This window comes from Triticum dicoccoides, chromosome 1B, assembly GCF_002162155.2.
Source record: "Triticum dicoccoides isolate Atlit2015 ecotype Zavitan chromosome 1B, WEW_v2.0, whole genome shotgun sequence".
In the NCBI taxonomy this organism is placed as follows: domain Eukaryota; kingdom Viridiplantae; phylum Streptophyta; class Magnoliopsida; order Poales; family Poaceae; genus Triticum; species Triticum dicoccoides.
In genome coordinates this window covers 84915053-84937823 of record NC_041381.1, presented here as the reverse complement: position 1 = coordinate 84937823, position 22771 = coordinate 84915053, and positions in this window count along the sequence as shown.

The following is a 22771-nucleotide window of genomic DNA, read 5'->3' as shown; positions in this document are numbered from 1 at the left end:
CCATGGGCATAGACCAACTTAGGCCAAAAGCCTAAGCTTGGGAGAGTACGTATTTCTCACCGACATTACATTTATGTTCACACACTCACTCTAGTTGTCGGTGCTCATACTTTTTCATTATACTATCCATGCTAGTTTATTTTATTTTTCTCGCTTTTTTCTTATGTGTTTGATAAACCTTAAGAAAAAAAAATTAGTGATAGCATTTAGTTAGTTTACTTTCCATGCTTGTAGTAGTAATTAGAAGAAAACCCAAAAAGATTTCTCGTTCTTCTTTTTCTTGTTGGGAGCTTTCCCGTGTAAATAGTTTTGTTTCTTTTCTTTTCTTTGGGGGTCGAGAGGAGAAGACCATAATGAAAATGTTGAAGTGGCTCATATGCATTATTGTTGATTTAACCAAGAGTCCGTATTACCTTGTCTTCTCCCTTGAATTGAATGCTTGCAGATTCCAGCTTAGTCTAATGCACGTGCACTGTTATTATTATACACACCGTTCGGTCGTGCAAGTGAAAGGCAATAATGACGATATATGATGGACTGATTGAGATGAGGGAAGCTGGTATGAACTCGACCTATCTTGTTTTTGTAAATATGATTAGTTCATCGTTCCTGATTCAGCCTATTATGAATAAACATGTTTGCAATGACAATTAGAGATTATAGTTGCTTATGCCATGCTTAATTAGCTAGGAGCTTATAATGATTTACCTTGCGTGCCAACATGCTATTAAAATGATTGTGATGTGGTATGATAGGGTGGTATCCTCCTTTGAATGATTCAAGTGACTTGACTTGGCACATGTTCACGCATGTAGTTGAAACAAAATCAACATGGCCTTCATGATATCTATGTTCATGGTGGATTATATCCTACCCATGCTTGCACTCAGTGTTCATTAATTTTAATGCATGTTCATGACTGTTGTCGCTCTCTAGTTGGTCGCTTCCCAATCTCTTTCTAGCCTTCACTTGTACTAAGCGGGAATATTGCTTGTGCATCCAAACTCCATAAACCCCAAAGTTATTCCATATGAGTCCACCATACCTTCCTATATGCGGTATCTACCTGCTGTTCCAAGTAAATTTTTATGTGCCAAACTACAAACCTTCAAATGAAATTCTGTTTTGTATGCTCGAGCAGCTCATGTATAAACTAGAGTTGTCTGTATCTTCCATGTTAGGCGAGTTATTCTCAAGAGGAGTGGACTCCGCTCCTCACTCACGAGAAAATGGCTGGTCACCGGGATGCCCAGTCCCATGCTTAAATTAAATAAAAATAATTATAAACAAAACTCCCCCAGGATTGTTGTTAGTTGGAGGAATCCGTTGTTTCGGGCAAGCCATGGATTGATGCTTGTTTGTGGAGGGGGAGTAAAAACTTTACCATTTTGTTTGGGAACCGCCTATAATGTGTGTAGCATGGAAGATATCGAGATCTCATGGTAGTTATGTTGACAATGAAAGTATACTGCTCAAAATATTATTTATCTCTATTTCAAAATCGAGCTCTGGCACCTCTACAAATCCCTGCTTCCCTCTGCGAAGGGCCTATCTATTTACTTTTATGTTGAGTCATCACCCTCTTATTAAAAAGCACCCGCTGGAGAAGACCGTTGTCATTTGCATGCATTACTATTAATTTATATTGGGTATGACTATGACTTGATCTCTTTTACCATGAATTACAATGTTTAGTCAGTCCTTGATCTTTAAAGGTGCTCTGCATTTATGTTTTGCGGTCTCAGAAAGGGCTAGCGAGATACCATCTTGTTATATCATATTATGATTGTTTTGAGAAAGTGTTGTCATCCGAGATTTATTATTATTGCTCGCTAGTTGATTATGCCATTGATATGAGTAAACATGAGACCTAAGTGTTATTGTGAATATGGTTAGTTCATAATCTTTGCTGAAACTTGAATGCTGGCTTTACATATTTGCAACAACAATAGCAAACCGAGTTTGTAGAAGTTTTTCTTTATCACTTTTAGTTTGTCAACTGAATTGCTTGAGGACAAGCAGATGTTTAAGCTTGGGGGAGTTGATACGTCTCTGTCGTATCTACTTTTCCAAACACTTTTGCCCTTGTTTTGGACTCTAACTTGCATGATTTGAATGGAACTAACCCGGACTGACGCTGTTTTCAGCAGAACTGCCATGGTGTTATTTTTGTGCAAAAATAAAAGTTCTCGGAATGACCTTAAAATCCACGGAGCAACTTTTTGGAATTAATTAAAAATATTGGCGAAAGAATAAATGTCAGGGGGCCCACACCCTGTCCACGAGGGTGGGGGGCGCCCCCCTAGGGCGCGCCCCCCAGCCTCATGGCCCCCCTGAAGCTCCACCAACCTCAACTCCAACTCCATATATTCACGTTCACGGAGAAAAAAAATCAGGGAGAAGGATTTATCGCGTTTTAAGATACGGAGCCGCCGCCAAGCCCTAAACTCTCTCGGGAGGGCTGATCTGGAGTCCGTTCAGGGCTCCGGAGAGGGGGATTCGTCGCCGTCGTCATCATCAACCATCCTCCATCACCAATTTCATGATGCTCACCGCTGTGCATGAGTAATTCCATCGTAGGCTTGCTGGATGGTGATGGGTTGGATGGGATTTACCATGTAATCGAGTTAGTCTTGTTAGGGTTTGATCCCTAGTATCCACTATGTTCTGAGATTGATGTTGCTATGACTTTGCTATGCTTAATGCTTGTCACTAGGGCCCGAGTTCCATGATTTCAGATCTGAACCTATTATGTTTTCATGAATATATGTGAGTTCTTGATCCTATCTTGCAAGTCTATAGTCACCTATTATGTGTTATGATCCGTTAACCCCGAAGTGACAATAATCGGGATACTTACCGATGATGACCATAGTTTGAGGAGTTCATGTATTCACTAAGTGTTAATGCTTTGGTCCGGTACTCTATTAAAAGAGGCCTTAATATCCCTTAGTTTCCAATAGGACCCCGCTGCCCTGGGAGGGTAGGACAAAAGATGTCATGCAAGTTCTTTTCCATAAGCACGTATGACTATATTAGGAATACATGCCTACATTACATTGATGAACTGGAGCTAGTTCTGTGTCACCCTATGTTATAACTATTACAGGAGGAATCGCATCCGACATAATTATCCATCACTGATCCAATGCCTAGGAGCTTTTCACATATTGCTCTTTGCTTAGTTACTTTACCGTTGCTGTTGTTACAATTACTACAAAACTGCTACTATTACTTTTGCTAATGTTACCATTACTTCCATACTACTTTGCTACTAAATACTTTGCTGCAGATACTAAGTTATCTAGGTGTGGTTGAATTGACAACTCAACTGCTAATACTTGAGAATATTCTTTGGCTCCCCTTGTGTCGAATCAATAAATTTGGGTTAAAAAATCTACCCTCGAAAACTGTTGCGACCCCCTATACTTGTGGGTTATCAAAGTCCTTGAGCAAGTGGCCATGCACCGACGCGTGAATGAAGATGAAGATGATCAAGTCTTTTGTGATGAGGATTCAAGCCCCGCTCTCGTTGTCTCCAGAGTCTTTACTCTTCAACATCAACAAGACGAAGACCAAAGATGCCACATCTTCCACACAAAGGCCAGATTAAATGGAAGGTCCGTCAAGGTCATTATCGATGGAGGTAGTTGTCACAACTTGGCAAGTGAAGAACTATGCTGCAAGCTCCAATTGGTCAAGATGAAGCACCCGCGCCCATACAAGGTTCAATGGCTAAGCGATTCCGACACTAGACAAGTTGAGCATACAGTCAAAGTCTCCTTCAAAATCGGAGCATATGAAGACACTTTGGAGTGTGATGTCGTCCCGATGTCCGTTTGCCACCTTCTTCTTGGTCGACCATGGCAATTTGACCGCGGCGTCATCCACAACAAGCATACCAATCATTATAGCTTCAAGATGAAAGGAAAGGAATATGTGCTATGACCTATGTCTCCAAGTGAAGTGATCACCGACAAGCAAGCCACCCATCATGGAGAAAAGAGTGAAAGAGTGATCCACCCAAAAGAGAGTGAGTGCCACAAGCCAAAATTGAGCGCCTCCACAATGAGCGACAAGAAAAACTTAGTCCTATTTGCAACCAAAAATGAGATGAGAGAAGTGTATTAGAACCCATCAAGTGTTATTCACTTTGTCCTTGTGTGCAAAGACGAGGCACCAAGAACTAACACCTCTCACGAGCTACCTTTAGTGTTGTCTTCTCTTTTGCAGGAATTCCAAGATGTTTTCCCCGATGAGCTACCTCTGGGTCTACCTCCACTACGAGGCATTGAGTACCGAATCGACCTCATCCCCGGAGCACCTCTACCTAGCAAAGCTCCCTACCGTGTCAACCCTGAGGAAACTAAGGAGATCCAACAGCAAGTGCAACAACTAATCGACAACGGTCAAGTACGTGAAAGCTTGAGCCCTTGTGTCGTTCCGGTCATACTTGTTCCAAAGAAAGACGACACTTATCGAATGGTCTCCGATTGCCGTCCCATAAATGCTATCACCGCTAGATATCGCTATCCTATTCCACGCTTAGATGATATGCTTGATGAGCTTAGTGGAGCCACCATTTTCTCTAAGATTGATCTTAAGAGTGGCTACTATCAAATACGCATCCAAGAAGGTGATGAATGGAAAACCGCATTTAAGACCAAATTTGGCTTATATGAATGGCTAGTTATGCCAATGGGTTTATCCAAAGAACCCGGTACTTTCATGCAAGTCATGCACTTTGTTCTTCGTTCCTATATTGGTGTATTTGTTGTGGTCTATTTTGATGATATCCTTGTCTTTTAGCAAATCTCTCAAGGATCATGTCACCCATCTTAGAACCGTGTTGCAAACCCTTAGGAAAGAGCGGCTTTATGCTAATGTGGACAAATGCCTTTTCGGTGTTGATAAGCTTGTTTTCTTGGGTTTTGTTGTGTCTTCTAAGGGTGTTCATGTAGATGACTCTAAGATCAAAGCTATTAAAACTTGGCCCCAACCAACCAACTTGCAACAAGTGTGTAGTTTTCTTGGTATAGCCAGTTTCTATCATCGCTTTGTGAAGGATTTTAGCACCATTGCTTCTCCTTTACATTCTTTGAGTAAGAAAAATGCGCCATTTGTTTGGGCACCATCCCAAGATACCGTATTTAATGAGTTTAAGAATTTCCTTACCCATGCTCCCGTGCTTGCATTACCCAACTTTGACAAACCTTTTGAGATTCATTGTGACGCTAGTGGTCATGGCATAGGAGGTGTGTTAACGCAAGAGAAGCGCCCCATAGCATATTTTAGCGAAAAACTCTCCGGAGCGCAACTCAATTACCCCATATATGACAAAGAGCTATATGCTTTGGTGCGAGTTTTGCGTGAATGAGAACATTATCTTCGCCCTCATGAATTTATCATTCATACCGATCATGAAACGCTTAAGTACTTAAAAGGACAAACTAAGTTGAACAAGCGTCATGCAAAATGGAGTGAATTCATCGAGTCATTTCCTTATGTCATCAAGTACATCAAGGGTAAGGAAAACGTAGTGGTGGATGCCCTTTCCCGCATATGCACGCTTGTAACTAAACTTGAATTGAATGTTATTGGCTTTGAGCACATAAAAGACTTGTATGCGAATGATCCTACCTTTGCTATTCCTTATGCTAAGTGTTTGACGCATACATCTTGGGAGCGATATTACATCAAGGATGATTATCTTATGAGAGCTAACAAACTTTGCATTCCCGAGTCTTCTTTTCATTTGCTCCTTTTGCAAGAGGCTCATGGAGGCGACTCATGGGACACTTTGGACGCGATAAGACATTTGCCACACTCTCTAAGAACTACTTTTGGCCCAAGATTCTCCGTGACGTCTCACGCTTCACCAACCGATGCTCTACATATTGCAAAGCTAAGTCAAAAGCTCAATCCCATGGTATTTACATGCCTCGTCCTATTCCTTATCAACCTTGGGAAGACTTTAGCATGGATTTTGTACTTGGTTTGCCTAGAACTCAAAATGGAAAGGATTCCGTGTTTGTCGTTGTGGACCGATTCTCTAAGATGGCTCATTTTATCCCATGCAACAAGATAGACGATGCTTCACATATTGTCAATCTTTTTTGTAGGGAAATCTTGCGCCTCCATGGATTGCCAAAGACAATTGTCTCGGACCGCGACGTCATGTTCTTGAGTTACTTTTGGAAGACTCTATGCGCGAAGCTCGGAATCAAGCTCTTGTTCTCTTCGGCATACCATCCCCAAACCGACGGCCAAATGGAGGTGACGAACCATACACTCTCCACTCTACTTCGTGTGTTGATCAAGAGGAACATCAAGGAGTGGGAGGAGTGTCTACCCATCGCCGAGTACGCCTACAACCGTGCAAGACATTCGACTACCGGCAAGTCCACCTTCGAGGTTGTCTACGGCTTCGATCAACCCATTGTCCCCATTGGACATTCTACCTCTTCCACTACAAGAGTGCACCAACATGGACGCAAGTGCACGAGCAAGCTACCTCAAGAAGATGCATGAAGATACAAGGCACACTATCGAGCGCCAAGTACAACGACTCGTGACCAAGCTCAACATCAACAAGCAACCCATGATATTCAACATTGGAGATCTCATGCGGCTACACCTTCGCAAGGACCGCTTACCCAAAGAATGCAAGTCCAAACTTCTACCGCGAGCCGATGGACCCTTCAAGGTGCTAGCACGCTACAACGACAATGCTTACAAGATCGACCTCCTGAGCAACAAGTACAACGTGAACGACATCTTCAATGTCAAAGACCTCTCGCCATACCATGGTGATGAAGATTTTGATCCATGGTCGGATCTTTCCCAAGGGGGGTGGGGAGATGATGAGGAGCATCCCACGATCTTTCCCATGGACGTATCTACATCTCCTATAGCACCACTTGGACCAATGACAAGAGCACATGCAAGCTCTCAAAACCGAGGTGACATCACTCCTCTCACAATCCCTTTCAAATCACATGAGACATGGCTACTACCTCAAACAGAGATGCTTTGCATACTCAAGTACCAAGGAGTCAGCCATGGAGAAGCTAGGAAGCAAGGAGAATCGGAAGCGGAAGACATGTGTGAAGACGGAGAGGAAAACAACCAAGTCCCAGGCTGGCCGGACGATCCGGATGAGGGCCCGGACGATCCGGATAGAGCACGGACAATTCGGACCCTGGTCCGGACGATCCGGATAACTCACCCAACGACACCCGAAGCTGGACCCCAAAGCCGGATCATCCGGACGAGCACCCGGATCATCCGGACACTAGCCGGATATCCGGACCCCCCTCTGGACATCCGGGCCACCATCGCCACCGCCTGCATCTTTAACTCATCTGGGCCATCACCCGGATCATCCGGACAGAGCCCGGATCATCCGGCTCCCCACCCGGATCATCCGGACCCCGCCCGCGTGTGCGTGTTGGGCTGAGGCCCATGTATGCCTTCGTCCCCATAGCCTATATATATGATTCCTCCACCTCTCTTCTAGGGTTAGCATTGTGATAGCTCATACTTTGAGATAGAGCCTTGCTCATCCATCCGGATCTACTCCACTGCGAGGGACTACCACCTCTTCGGAGAAGATCCTCGTTGGATTCAAGACCTCCTTTCAGAGAATACCCTCTTCAAGACCTCCTCACGGAGAAGAATCAGTTACCCTATGTATCTTCCTTTATTGGTTTCGGATCTTATACCCTTATGTGTTTCGAGGATCTAGCACATGTGTGACCTAATTTTCGTTGGTTGAGTGTTTTCTCTTGTGTTCCCCTCATTTCCCCTCTCGTGTTCTTCGTGTTCTTGGTAGGATTCCCTCCAAACGTGAAAGATCAGGCGACTAGGGTCGTACCCTACATCAAGGTCCATATGATTTGGTACCTCGTAGCTCGTCTCCATGACCAAAGGGAAATTCCCATGCTCGGCCATCTTCCTTGGGGGGCTTCCAAAGATGGAAGTGTCGCCCTCGCTTGTAGGTGGTCGCCTTGTTGTTGAAGATGTCGATGTAGGCGAACTCATGGGAAGTAGGCGAAGATGTCATATGTCCGAAGGCGAAGATGCCTTGATAACACTTGGCAATGATGCCGAAGTGGTCGTGGTAGCCGTAGCTTACTCTTGGTGGTGCTTGTCTCGCGGTCTTCTTTTGTGCTCTTGAAGCGTGGCCCTGGCGTGAAGTAGAGCTTGTTGGGGCTTGTACATTTTCGCTTGGTGAGCATCTTCATGATGATGTTGTCGTTGTCATACTTGAGCTCATAGTAGATGTAGTTCGTCGTCGTCGTGCACATGTTGCTTGGAGGTGACTTGCCCTTCATGATGATGTTGATCATGATTGTGACAGTGGTCATCACGAGGATGTGGACATCGACGAATTGCGCTTGCATCGTTTTCGGGCTCCTAAGACTTGTGGCTTGAACGTCGTTGCCTTGAAGATGACAAAGGGGAAGTAGACTTGATTAAGGCTCGAATCTCGTCCATCCTTGCATCTTGCTCCTCCTTTTGTGCGGAAAGCTTGTTGTCGATGTATTCCCTTTTCCTTACTTCAGAGTGTCGTATGTCGATGGCCAGGTTGTCGATGCATTCTCGTAATCTTCATTGTGCACCTTGCATTTGTCGTTGTAGATCGAAGATTGACGTTTTGGTGATGTAGTTGTTGATGCCGTCGTTGTTGTCGAAGACCGGAGATGAAATTCCTTGCCTATCCATCACAAGACTTGAGCAAATGTGAGTGGGAGAAAGAGAAGAACTAGACCAAATGTACCTTGACCGATGTTGAAGATGGATCAATGATCACTCAATGATGTAACAAGGAAATATCACAATTGGTACCGATCTCGTCAATTCTCACACCTACACAAGTAAAGCTTTTGGTGGAGCTCGCTGAGGATAGTGGCACAAAAAAATTGATGCAAAATGGTGGCAAGAGTTAAAAAATTCGCAAGTGAAACAAGTAGACCAATAGCAATGAACGGCACACGGAAACACACACACATATAGATAAATGGGGTCGTGCAACCAAGGAATGAGCACAAAATGTGGAATCCACAGAAATCGTTCGTGTTGCACAACTCAAGAGATACGCTAGCACGATTGCTCTATAGGCGGATACGACACTTGTGCACAACCTATACGATGCAAAATGGATAAACTTTCTATCCCAAGTATGTTATATATGTATGGTTCCCGGTGTTTCTCTCAAGATGATCCAAGATGATCGGATATGACAATCTTATATGCAATGTGGTATGATGCTATGGCACTTGCTTACAAGCTCTTTGCTCTCTCTTTTGCTTAAGAGCTTATTCTCTTTTTTTTCTTTGGCCACTTTGGGAATTGCACAAACCAAGATAGCAATTGTGTATATGCGGGAACAATCTTGTGACACAAGAGATGATATGATGATACCAATATGATATGGTATGTATGCAATGGAAGGTATATCGATGATCACTAATGTGCATAAGTAATGTTGCCGGCAATACTCAATGGCTAGTCTCGATAGGCAAGTGACGCAAAATAGGCTAGGGGTTATCAATGCAATTGCAAGGGGAATATACAATGGTGTCGTCAAGGTTACTATCCTTGGAGATGATGAGAGGCGGTGTTGCCGAAGTCGACCCGTTCCTAGTTAGCCAAAACACCCTAGGAAACGGAAAAACCGCAAACTCAAAATCTCCAAAGGCAAATGTCAAATGGTGGTAGCGGAAAGCGGTGGTAGTTTCCCCTCGGCAATGCGGAAGTGGAATGATGGGCTATACACGTGTCGGAGTTGAAGTTGTCGTCCCTAAGTAGCCAAAACACATTAGGAGACACAAGCCACAACTCAAACAAGCTCAAGCAAAATTGGGTTAAGTTGGGGTGGTGGAAGTGTATGGTGGGCAAGCCTATGCAGAAGTTATGGTGATGCTTGATGAAGAAGCAACCGTCCCTAAGTAGTAGAAACACCTTAATTAGGAGACTCGAATCAGTACTCAAGCAACCACTAATGCTATGGCAAGCAAAATGGGTTAGGTTGCGGAAGTCGGTGGTGGTAATGCGGGAGATATGGTGGAAGCCCTAGGCAAAGATGCCAAAGTTCCAAAACATTTATGGAGTCAAATGATGTTGGAAGTATTTTTGTGGGATGGTGGATGTAAAGAGCTTCAAAACAAGCTAAAGAACGTTAAAACGGACTCCGGATGAATTAGTTATGACCGAAACAAGAATTCAGCACAGTCAGTTTCAGGGTTACCCGGACATCCGGGAGTAGGTCCGGATGATCCGGGTTCGTCAAGTGGATTTCTGTCGTGTGGTGCGTCCGGACATCTGGGAGATGGTCAAGCTGATCCGGATGGATCCGGGAGTACTTCCGGATGATCCGGGTAGGTCAAACTGCTCGGGATTTCCTCTCGGGGACGAATTTCGGGGCAAAAATTGCGGAGATTTCATGGATGGAAGGTGGGGAAAAGATGGGGGATGCTAGATCCAATTGAAACCAAGAAAATCCACGGATCAAAATCAACAAAACATCATCAAGCCAACAAATCACAAAAAAAATTGGGCTATTTTTGGCGGGGATTTTCGAATTTAGGACAAAATCAAGCAAAAGAAGGCTAGAAAATGGTGGGGGAGACTCCAAATTCGTGATAAACGTGGCTCATGATACCAGGATGATGTAGGGTAGAACCCTAGATGCCTGATCTTTCATGATTGGAGGGGATCCTACGAAGAACACGAGGGGGAAAACAAGGCGAACACGAGGGGAAACATGAGAGATATCACTCAACCAACAAGAGATGGTCACACATATGTTAGATCCTCAAAACACAAAGAGATACACGATCCGAATCCAACAAGATACGATATTAAGTGGCGGTAGTTCTTCTCCGGGAGAGGTCTTGAAGGTCTTCCCGTGATGGGGTCTTGAATCCGCTTGGGGGATCTTCTCCGAAGAGGTCGTGAGCTCCGAGGAGAAGTAACCAAGTGGATGAGCAAAGCTCTATCTCAAATATGAGCTATCACATTGCTAACCCTCAAATGGAGGAGGGGGGAGTATATATAGTCTAAGCCATGAAGGGGTAAGTGAGGGGCAAAGAGGTACACGGGCCTCGGCCCAAGTCATGTGCGCAGGCATGGTCCGGATGATCCGTATGGGGTCCCGGATGATCCGACCGTCGGGAGTCCGGATAATTCGGGCGGCCATCCGAATGATCCGCCTTCATCGAGCAGGCTTCGGGTGTCTCCGGGCACATTACCCGGATCATCCAGGCAGGGGTACGGATCATTCGGGCTTGGTCCGGATCGTCCGGCTGGGGGTTCGGATGATCCGGGCAAGTCCTGTCTTGCTCCATTCTTCTTCTTCCTTCTCCGCTTCCATGCTTGGCCTTGGTCCTTTGATTCTCCATGGTCATCTCGGATGTACTTGGGTATATGCAAGGTCCATGCATGAGGTAGTAGCCATGTCTCATATGTGGAAAGTGACGATTCGAAGAGGAGTGAGTTCACCTTGTGTCCAATGGCGTATGGTCTAGGTCTCATCGTATGTCCTCTTTGGGCTTGGGGAGTAGTCGAAGTGTACATGGGGATGATCACGGGATGCTCCGCATTATAGTCCCTAGGTATCCAGTTTCTGTGCCAAATATTTGTCCCATTACCATTGCCAATCCTCTTGATTAGCCCTAAAACAAGCACTTCCCGTCCCTCGGGGCTTGAGCGCCACACCTGAGACGGAGCCCAGCCTAAAGTAGCTTCCAATAAATGATAGTTTGGGTAATACCTCGCTTTAAGGATTCGAGCACTAAGTGGATCTGGCTCCTGCATTAGCCTCCATGCCTGATGGGCTAGTAGTGCCAAGTTAAACAACTCTATATCCCGAAATCCCATGCCTCCCATATACTTGGGCATCAACATAGTCTTCCATGACACCCATGCAGTTTTCCTTTGCCCATCCTTACAGCACCACAAAAACCTTCGAATAAGTCCATTAATATGTTCACATAGGACCCGAGGTAACTTGAAGCATGCCATTGAGTAAGTAGGTATTGATTGTGTAATAGATTTAATCAGTACTTCCTTTCTACCAGCAGAGGGACATTTCTCCATCCATCCTTGAACACGTTTCGAAATTCTATCCTTCAAATATTTGAAGCACCCTTCTTTAGATCTACCCACATCCGAAGGCAATCCCAGGTACTCTTCTGATAAAGACTCATTCTGCACTTCTAATATATTTTTTATGCTTGCCCGGTTAGTCTCAGTAACACCTTTACTAAAAAATATAGAAGATTTATCCACATTGATCCTCTGGCCAGACGCGTCACAGTATCGATGCAATAGATCTTTCACTTTGGTGGCACTGTCACTTGTGGCCTCAAAAAATAATAAGTTGTCGTCTGCGAAAAGTAGGTGATTAACTTTAGGTGCATCAACAGCCACTAAGACACCCCGAACACCTTCCCCTTGTGCCTTCAAGAAGCATGATAGTCCCTTGGGAGCAAGTAAGAAAAGGTACGGTGAAATTGGGTCGCCCTGCCAGATTCCCCTGGTAGGCACAAATGCATCCAAACTTCCACCATTAAAAAGGACAGAAAAGGAGACCGAATACACACACCTCATAATCGTGTTTGTAAACCTAGGGCTGATCCCATGTTTTAGCATCACCGCCTTCAAATAAGACCACTCTAGTCTGTCATACGTCTTCATCATATCAAGCTTCAAAGCACAAAAACGATTACCCTTTACTCTTTTGGTTTTCATATAGTGTAGACACTCGTAGGCTGTAATAAAATTATCAGTGATAAGTCGACCGGTAACAAACGTCGATTGCTCTTCGGAGATGATATCAGGGAGGATAAGTTTAAGCCTGTTAGCTAAGAACTTTGAGGCGATCTTGTAGATCACATTACAAAGACTTATTGGACGAAATTGCCCTAAAACATTTGGACTAGCAATCTTTGGAATCATTATGATGAACATTTTGTTTATCTCCTCCGGGGAGTCCTCTCCTATGAGCACTCTAATGATCATTCTTGTTACTTCATCACCACATAGATCCCAGTGCCTCTAAAAAAAATGTGCCGGAAAACCGTCTGGACCAGGTGCTTTTGTTGGAAACATCTAAAAAAGAGCCTCTTTGACCTCCTCTCTGCTATAATCTGCATCCAGGTGAGAGTTCATCAAGCCATCTACCCGAACAGGTATGTGTGACAACACCTCTTCCATGCCAATTGTCCCTTTTGATGTGTATAAATTAGCGTAGAACTCATTTGCCATGTCAGCTAACTCTCTCGAGACAAAACACGCATACCCATCTTGATGATCTAGCTGGGATATTTTTTTCTTAGCCCTCCTAAAACTATCTTTCCTTTGAAAAAACTGAGTATTATTGTCGCCTTTTGACAACCACGTCACTCGTGATTGTTGCCTTGCCATTATCTCCTCGTTGTAACATAGTTCAACCATGTGATCCTCAATACACTTCTCCTCTAGTTCAGGCCCCACCCACTTTGGATCAGCTCGCATTGTGGTTAGCTGCATGCAAAGCATGCGCAGTTCCTGCCGGACCGAGCCAAAAGTGCCCCGTCCCTAGTTGAACAAAGAATTAGCCACTGAATTTAACTTGTCTGCCAAACCAGTCACGGACTCGGCCACCCATCATATTGCCATGCATCCTCTATCACTCTTTGGAATCTAGTATCTGTCTCCCATGCACACTCATAGCGGAACGGACGTTTGACCGCAATTCTCAGGTTATTTGCTTCCAGCTCATTTATAAGAAGAATTGGGCTATGATCACTCTTGGCTATTGTTAGATGCTCCACACTTGCAAAAGGAAAGAGGCTTGACCAGCTCGGACTGGCAGAGCCCTATCTAGACGAACTCTGCAATGCTGACCTCCAGCAACACGTTTCTCACACGTCCAATCTAGCCCTTTGTAGCCTAGTCAGACATGCCACTTGTAACACCCACGATGCAGCTATATCCCCCACATGTGGAGGCACATTTAGAGGCATAACCGCATGGTGGTTTTGTCGCAAGAAGGGTCATCTTCACACAATCCCATGTAATGAACAAGAATGGGATAAAGAGTTGGCTTACAATCGCCACTTCACACAATGAACATATAATTCATACATCAATTAGAGTACACTCATAGGTCTGACTCAGGAACCAAAAGAAAAGAAGACAACCCCAAATGCTAGATCCCCTACCATCCCAACTGGGCTCCACTGCTGATCAACATGAAACGAAACATAGTAACGACCAAGATCCTCGTCAAACTCCCACTTGAGTTTGGTAGCATGGCCTGCAGTGGTAACATGGCCTGCAGTGGTAACATCGGCACCTGCAACTGTTTTGGTAGTATCTTGTGAGACACGAGGACTCAGCAATCTCAAAACCCGCGAGATCAAGACTATTTAAGCTTATGGGTAGGATAAGGTAATGAGGTGGAGTTGCGGCAATTGATAAGCAAAATATGGTGGCTAACAAGTGAGTACAAGAGTAGGAAGAGAAACTACGCAACGGTCGTCATCTTGAAGTGATCAAGAAGTGATCCTGAAGACTACTTACGTTGAAACATAACCCAAACCTTGTTCACTTCCCGGACTCCGCTGAAAAGAGACCATCACAGCTACACACGCGGTTGATGCATTTTAATTAAGTCAAGTGTCAAGTTCTCTACAATCGGACATTAACAAATTCCCATCTGCCACATAACCGTGAGCACGGCTTTCGAAAGTTTAAACCCTGCAGGGGTGTCCCAACTTAGCCCATTATAAGCTCTCACGACCAACGAAGGATATTCCTTCTCCCCGGAAGACCCGATCAGTCTCGGAATCCCGGTTACAAGACATTTTGACAATGGTAAAACAAGACCAGCAAGACCGCCCGATGTGCCGACAAATCCTGATAGGAGTCGCACGTATCTCGTTCTCAGGGCACACCGGATCGGCAAGATGTCGGGTCGGCATAGACTCTGGTTGCCCAGGGGGTGCCGGACATCGCCCGGTTCGGACCAATACTTGGAGAAGCACTGGCCGGGGGGGGGGGGGATTAAAATAAAGATAACCCTCGGGCTCGCGAAAACCCAAGGGAAAGTTAGTAGGTTTTTAGGAAAATGTAAAACCAAGGTTGGGCCTTGCTGGAGGAGTTTTATTCAAAGAGAATTGTCAAGGGGTTCCCATACACCCGGCCTCATAAGGAACGCAAAATCAAGGAACATAACACCGGTATGATGGAAACTAAGACAGCAAGAGTGGAACAAAACACCAGGCATAAGGCCGAGCCTTCCACCCTTTACCAAGTATATAGATGCATTAATTAAATAAGAGATATTGTGATATCCCAACATAATCCTGTCCAACATGGAGCAATCTTCAACTTCACCTGCAACTAACAATGCTATAAGAGGGGCTGAGCAAAGCAGTAACATAGCCAAGAAACGGTTTGCTAGGAAGGGTGAAAAGGCTAGAGGCTGACATGGCAATTTGGGAGGCTTGATAAACAAGTGATAGGTAGCACAGCATAGTGATAGAACAAAGCAACTAGCAAGCAAAGATAGAAGTGATATCGAGGGTAATGGTCATCTTGCCTAAGATCCCGCAAGGAAGAAGAACAAGTCCATGAAGAAGACAAACAGACGTAGTTGAATGAATCCTCACAACTCTGAAACAAAACCGAGGCTACCGAGAGAAGCAAACCGGAAAGAAGCAAACAACATGGTAAACAAGCATCACATAAACATGGCATGATGCACAACCAAGTATGATGCATGTCCGGTTTAAAGAGGCATGGCAAAGTGCAACAAATAGTACTACAAATTAAGTGGAGCTCAGTATGCAACGAGTTGCATATTGACAAAACACCACATTCGACTTATTTAGTTCGCTCTCGTTTAGGTACACAACAATATTAAATGTTGTTAAACATGGCAAGAGGTGAAGCATAATAAAACTACCTATCTAGGCAAGTTTAAATGATGCCAGAACAACAAACAAGAATTCCGGAAAATCCCCATGTGCATATTTCGAATTTGGTACTGTTCTGCCCTAAACCATATTTTAATGTTGTTAAACAGTAAAACAAAATGCACCAAGTTAATCTATGCATCTTTCCACCCCATTTACATATAGTTTAAAGTTTATTAAATTCGGAGCTATGGTTAATTAGTTATGAAATAAAGCATTTCAACATGGCATTTATGCAAAAATAAAGCAAACAACAAGTTTAAGCATTTTAACATGGATGAAAGTGGAATATTATGAAACTAGATGAAAATCTAAGCATTTTACATATTAAAATCATTTTAATCCGATGCACCATTTGTGAGTTATTAAATGCATGATCTAGAGGGACTTTTCTGTAAAACAGTAAAACACTGGATAGCTAGCAAATTCATCCATGAAAAAAAAACATATCGAGCCGAATCTAGATCTGGCCCGAAACAGAGCAGAGGGGCTGGAGGGGCTGCTCACCCATGGGCTGAGGCCCGATCGGTGGAGGAGGTAGGCCGGAGCGGGCAAGCTGGCGGCCTAGGCGACTGGTCAACGCGAGCGCTGCGGCTCGATCTGGAGCAGGGGACTTGGCGCTGGGGTCGTCCTCCTCGCGCAAAGATGAAGCAGAGGAGGCAACGTGGCGGCGGTGGCCGGGAGCAGAGCTCCGGTGAGCGGGGCAAAGGGGCGGCGAGGTGGTTGACGATGGGGATGGCCGGAGACGGGTCGCCAGTGGCGGGGCGCGCGGGTGCGCACTGTGCAGGGAGGAGCTCGAGCGGCACGGATGGCTTTGGCTGATGGTTCTCTGTCGGAAAAACAAAACGGGACAGAGATGTGAGAGGGTGAAGAGAGAAGCGGGAAAGTAAGGAAGGGGCGGCGCGGAGCTCATCTGCTGGTGGTGCTCGATGGTGGAGGGAGCTCCGGTGGCCTGGCTGGCCGGCGAGGCTGCTCGTTCCCGAGCTGCTGCTCGATGCAGAGGAAGCAGACAGAGGAGGTGAGACGCGGGGCGGCTTCAGGCGATGCAGGGCGCAGCGGCGGATGGAGCTTCTACTCCGGCGACGCGGCGGTGCAGGGAACGGAGGGAGGTGTGGATCCGAGCGCTGGACGGTGTCCCAGTGAGGTCCGAGGCGACGCAGGGGGTCGGCGACCACGATGTTCGGGGATGGAGCTCCTGTCTTTGCTGCTCAGAGGGGAAAAGAGGTTAGGAGGGAGACAGAGAAAGGAAGGGAGGATGAGGGACAGTGGTGCTCATCTACGGCAGCGCGGATGGTCACCGGCGAGGTCAAGGCGGGGCACGCTCGATGAGGGAGATGGTCGGAGAGGATTTGGATCATGGGTGCAGGCTCTGGTTGGTGGGGAACCGAGGGAGGCAGTGGATCGATGGATTGGATCGAGCAGGTGGAGAGGTGGTTGGCTCAGGATGGATCCCGAGGAAGATGGTGGCGGAGGAGATTGGACAGGGGAGGATCCCTAGAAAATAGGGTTTGGTCTGATTTGGGTGGGGTTGGTCTATATATATAGGATAATAGGATTAGGTTCGGGCCTTTCGATTAAATCAGACGACTGAGAAACTATAGGTTAGGAAGTCCAAATAAGAAAACGGAAATGTTTTATAGATGTTTGGGGATGATCTGAAACCAACGGTAACGACTGAGCGGGTCGGGTTCCGGGCAGGTTTCGGACGCACGCGAGGGGAGGGGGGGTCGGTGGCTGTTCAGAGAGGCTCAAACGGTCGGACAACAAATGAACGGTTGCTCTCGAAATGGATAATGAAGGCAAGGGGGAACTAGGCAACTACGAACGGATGCAAGCTTTACGAAAACATGCAGATGTAATGCACATGATGCTATGAGATGAAATGCATGACATGAACAAAATGCAAAACAAAAGACAAAAACCCAACCACGAAGGAAAATCACAACACATAGTCGAAAATGGCAAGAGTTGGAGTTACGAATATGGAAAGTTACATCCGGGGTGTTACAACACTCCACCACTACAAGAGGATCTCGTCCCGAGATCTAGGATGGCACCAGAGAGAAATGGAAGAGGAAGAGAAGAGGTAAAACAAAGTTGCTTCTTCGACCAATGAGTGAAACCAAAGAACCTTGAGAGGTTGAAAAGTTGAATGAAAGAACACAACGGAGTTGAACACAATTGAGAGTACTGCAGTAGAAAATAGAAACAAGGAACACCATGTGAACCTTGGAAGTTGCAAAGCTATGAATGACGAGTACAATGGACAAGAAGGAATTGGAACCACTCTAGTCGAAACGAGATAAACAAGGAACAAGGAAGATCAAATTTCGGACGACACTCCGGTTGAAAAGAGATGCAAGACTTGATAAGATGAAAAGAACTTGAAAAGATGACACAACACTCCGGTTAAATGGATAAGCACGAAAAGAACACGATCCTCACAACTCGAGATGATGAGTGAAGAGAGCAACATCACAATGCCTCTGAAAGAAAGAATAGAAGATAGATCATTGGAATAACATAATGGAGAAGAAAAAAGCAACTTCTGCCACAAATGAGCTTGGAAAGCACCCTTCCAAGAAGGTTATAATGGAGTTGTTGGAAAACCAACAACGAAACGAATAAACTTGTAGTGGGCTTATGGAAAACTTCTCAAAATTGAGGCAAAATTCTGCCACTACGGAAACAAATAATATAATTGGTAACACCAACGAGATGAAAAAATTCTTCCACCAAGATAATAGAGAGATAACTTGGATCATTGATAAGCACCACAATATCAACATTTCTTAGGGAAGGCTTTAGGTGAAATATGAGACAAGATAACTCAAAGAAGAGATTAATGGATTTAGAATACCTCATTCTTGATAACATGTGAATCACGAAACACGAAGGGAAATTATCAAGAATGACATATCACTATCTCAAAAGATAAGGTAGAAAGAATTGCATTTCGAAATGCAAGAAGAAGAATACTTGAATGCCTCAGAACAACATGTGTTGAGCACCATGTTTAATTTTGAGTATAGCTTGACGGATCATAACTTCGAGAGAAATCTTGAAGAACAATTTAAGAATGAAAATAATCCTTGACGAACCACCATGTAGAGCCTCCATGAAGAACTCCGGTAATAAAAGGATGATAAAAAACAAAGAGAAGTTGAGAACACAAGGTTATGCCTTGCGATGATTTAGATGAAGCTTCGCGATGAGATAATGCGGAAAACTTGGAACTCTGGAAAAGAAAATATGAAGCATCTCAAACCGAGAAATGTGACATGATGAACAACTCTGGAAAGAAGAAATTAGATCACTTGGATGAAACAATAATAAGAATTACGTTATGCGTATCCTTCACCAATTTAAACTGATGACAAGCAATAGATTTGGCATATTACTTATTCTCATTAAAAAATGATTAAAGATAGAGATATAGCGCAAACTTGAGGAAGGTCTTCAACAACCATCGGTAGGATTGAAACAACGAAAGAACAAATGAATTGAGATACGACAACAAAGGAAGAGAAATCTTGAACGAACCACCGTAAGAATTGAAAATGAAAGTAGCAAAGGCACAATTCACCGGGAAGAATTGGAAAATGAATGAAGATACTTGAGGGGATTTGGATACCTTAGAACTAAGAGATCATGAACTGATTAGAGGGTATTTGAACGATGCACCGGTAAGATTTGGAGAACGTGAACTGAAAGCTGGAATGAATAATTCTGAGATGATTGGCTCCGAAGAATCAAACTGAAAAGACTCCTGAATTGCTCCGGATGGGTGAAAAAAGTTCTCACAATCGAAAGCAATTATGAGAGGATGGCATAACACTAGAACCATGAATCTTCGAGAGAAGGGACAAGATTTAGAGGAAACACTTCTTCGGTCTTCTATGTTGAGCATGAGGATGAGAAACAACACCATGAATTGTTGAGACACTCCGGGATGAAGAATAGAAAGGTTGAACCAACGATGAAAATGTTTTGAAAGCGATCTTGGAGAAGGAATATGACTGATGAAAATTCATTCTTACGTCAAACTTTGAAAGACTTTTGGAATCACTCCAGATAAATAGAAGACTCAGGTAAGATCCTGGGAAAAGACTTGTGGGTTAGGGCCCACTCAAGAGAAACACCGTTGAAATGATTTTAAAGAGAGATTACACCAGTTGAATTAAATGACTTGAATGAGATAATAATCTCGAAATAGCTTGAACGGATTAAGAATGGAAACACGAATCTTCTGAGATATCTTCAACACTCCGGATATGAACTGGGAGAGGTGAATAAATAAGAGAGCCTTGGATAAGAAATTCACATGGGAAGATATGTGAAACGAAAGGAAGAGATATGATCAACACCGAAACTTGAAATTAATCCACCGGAGAAGAAAAGAGATGAAGAATAATAAACTAGAAGCTCCGTTAGTATCTTCCTGAGAATCACCGGATAAGAACATTGATTGAAAAGAGTGAAGAGACTTCACATGAATAAATGGATACTTGATTAAAATATATGAGTCCTTGCAGAAAAGGGTGGGAGGGCGGGAAAACAAAGACAACTTGGGATGGATGAAACAAACACCGTTGAGAAAACTTAGAATTGATCTCGCAGATGTTGAAATGATCGGATCCACTTGAAGAGAAGCCCGCCGGATGGAAAAGAATTAACATAACGACCTCGATGATCAAGAAGGATTAGTATTCACATAGCAATATGAGAACACCATTTAGGAAAGGTATGGATTCAACATTTGACTTCGAAGCAACTCGTATACCACAAATAAAACAAAACAAAGGATTTGGCTTGCAGAATAAACCGGAAACAGACATATGATAGAGATTTCGTCCGAAGTTTTCATGGTGGGGCCCACACGGGCTCGATCGTACAACACCATCATGTACAAGGCAGTGCACATGACATATGAAGCGTCCCCGAACTAGCATAGCCAAGGGCTCTTTAAGACACAACGAGACCACTATAAAAACGACCGTGGATAGGTGGACCACTAGACGTCGAACCCCAATCTCATATCATGCATCTGTCGGAAAGAAAAAAACTAGAGCTACTTGAATTCCCACCTATAAAACTCCTGAAACTTTTTGGTTATGCAATCTGGTGTTGGGGATACAGGGGAAGCAATATATCTCACCCAAACTAGCAATCCGTACATCCAGCTGTATCCATCCATCAACACATAACCAAGAAAACTCCAGAAATCGTGTACCTCAACCTTCGAAAAGCATCCGTTATACGAGCTATGGCAATACTCCCGAACTCCCGCCCAAGTACTGGGTGGCGTCGAGGCTATCTCACCAACAACTGCATAAAAGAGATTTTTGATGTCGGCAAAACTCAGGTATTCCAGAACGGCAACGATAAAATTGTGACGACAACACCTCAGAGCTCAACTCCCCGGGACACTGCCACAACCCCTAAATGTCAGGAGGCACCAAGAACAATGTTCTCGTCACAAGAATATCGGAACGATTCCAAGATACCCGCATGATCCTAATTTTTTTAGTGAAAATTGAGGAGAAGAAAGACAAAACATCCACGTCAGGAGGCCTCACCAGAGCGACGAAGGGACTGAGGAGTAAAAAGAATCCTAATCTCCGATATATATAATCCTAAGACTCAAAACATTTTATTCTAGACTCAACAATGCCAGCGATTCGATCAAGCAGGGGGCTCCTAAGTCGGGGATGGCTCTGATTACCAACTTGTAACGCCCATGATGCGGCTATATCTCCCACGTGTCGAGGCATGATTTAGAGGCATAACCGCATGGTGGTTTTGTCGCAAGAAGGGTCATCTTCACACAATCCCATGTAATGAACAAGAATGGGATAAAGAGTTGGCTTACAATCGCCACTTCACACAATGAACATATAATTCATACATCAGTCAGAGTACACTCATAGGCCCGACTACGGAACCAAAAGAAAAGAAGACAACCCCAAATGCTAGATCCCCGATTGTCCCAACTGGGCTCCACTACTGATCAACATGAAACAAAACATAGTAGCGACCAAGATCCTCGTCAAACTCCCACTTGAGTTTGGTAGCATCGCCTGCAGTGGTAACATTGGCACCTGCAACTGTTTTGGTAGTATCTTGTGAGTCATGAGGACTCAGCAATCTCAAAACCCGCAAGATCAAGACTATTTAAGCTTATGGGTAGGATAAGGTAATGAGGTGGAGTTGCGGCAATTGATAAGCAAAATATGGTGGCTAACAGGCGAGTACAAGAGTAGGAAGAGAAACTACGCAACGGTCGTCATCTAGAAGTGATCAAGAAGTGATCCTGAAGACTACATACGTTCAAACATAACCCAAACCGTGTTCACTTCCCGGACTCCGCCGAAAGGAGACCATCACGGCTACACATGCGGTTGATGCATTTTAATTAAGTCAAGTGTCAAGTTCTCTACAACCGGACATTAACAAATTCCCATCTGCCACATAACCGCGGGCACGGCTTTCGAAAGTTTAAACCCTGCTGGGGTGTCCCAACTGAGCCCATTATAAGCTCTCATGACCAACGAAGGATATTCCTTCTCCCGGGAAGACCCGATCAGTCTCGGAATCCCAGTTACAAGACATTTCGACAATGGTAAAACAAGACCAGCAAGACCCCCCGATATGCTAACAAATCCCGATAGGAGTCACACGTATCTCATTCTCATGGCACACAGGATGGGCAAGACTTCGGGTTGGCATAGACCCTGGTTGCCCAGGGGGCGCCGGACATCGCCCGGTTCGGACCAACACTTGGAGAAGCACTCGCCCCCCGG